Genomic DNA, 1,147 nt, shown 5'->3' on the forward strand with positions numbered 1-1,147 from the left:
GATCACCTCTCTTTCTTCCTTGGAGGTGCTGGTGCATTGGAACCACTAGAGAGGTTCCACCTTTAGGTTAGCAGCTAAACTCTCTACCCACAAGGCCATGAGAGCTTCTGCTTTCCCCCATGTCTAAGCTACTCCTTAAGTGACTCTGAAGTGATTATTGTTGTGTACTGTGGAGTAGGAACCAACCCATAGCTGACATCCAGCATGTTTTCAGAGGTAGTATATCATATGGGAAGAGACTGTCCATATTTCGCCAGCAGAGCAGCTTGTGCATTTGAACGATGCGCCTTTGAGTTGGCAGCATGTTTCCTTACCACTAAACCACCAGGTTGTGTCATCTACATAGATTGTTGATGAGTTCTCCTCCAATCCTTATGCCACACTCTTCTTCATAAAGTCCAGCTTCTCAAATGATTTTCTCAGCATACAGATTGAATAGGTATGAGAAAGGACACAGCCCTGGTGCACACCTTTCCTGATTCCAAACCATGCAGTGTTTGTAATCACCTTGCTTGCTGAAAGTGAGCAGGACCTGTGGCACTTGCTCTAGAGATCAAGGGACTGCCTTCTATACGGATAATATCTTAGCACCAGGAGAAAAAAAATCCTCACCACTGAGCCAATGAGCAACATCATGAGAGACAGAGAAAAAAATAAAATTGTCAACAATTTAATCTTGCTTGAATCCACAATCAACACCTTTGGTACCAGCATCCAGGAGACAGGGGGTGTAGAACATTGGGAAAGTCTGTTGTCAGGGACTTCTCCAAAGTCTTGGAGAGTAATGATGTCAGTCTAAAGACTAAGGTGTATCTACTTCAAGCCATGGTCTTTCCAATCTGCCAGCTGGACAATGAATAAGGATGACAGAAAAAGAATCAATGCAATTTAATTGTGATGTTAAATAAAAGTGCTGAATATCCCAGAGATTTCCAAAAGAACAAACAGGTATGTTTTCAAGAAAGTGAAACCAGAGTGTGGCAAGGAAGACAATATTTTGTTCCATATGCTTTGGGCAGGTCTGTCTAATACTTCTCTTAATCTGAACATTCACATTAAGACAGACTAGGAAGAAGGATTGGCCATCCACTTCTGAAATAGCAGGCCTCTGAAAACCCTATGTACAACATTTAGATAACAGAGATGG

The sequence above is a fragment of the Elephantulus edwardii genome, unplaced genomic scaffold, assembly GCF_000299155.1.
Source record: "Elephantulus edwardii isolate Elephantulus edwardi_28Jun2011 unplaced genomic scaffold, EleEdw1.0 scaffold00252, whole genome shotgun sequence".
Lineage (NCBI taxonomy): Eukaryota > Metazoa > Chordata > Mammalia > Macroscelidea > Macroscelididae > Elephantulus > Elephantulus edwardii.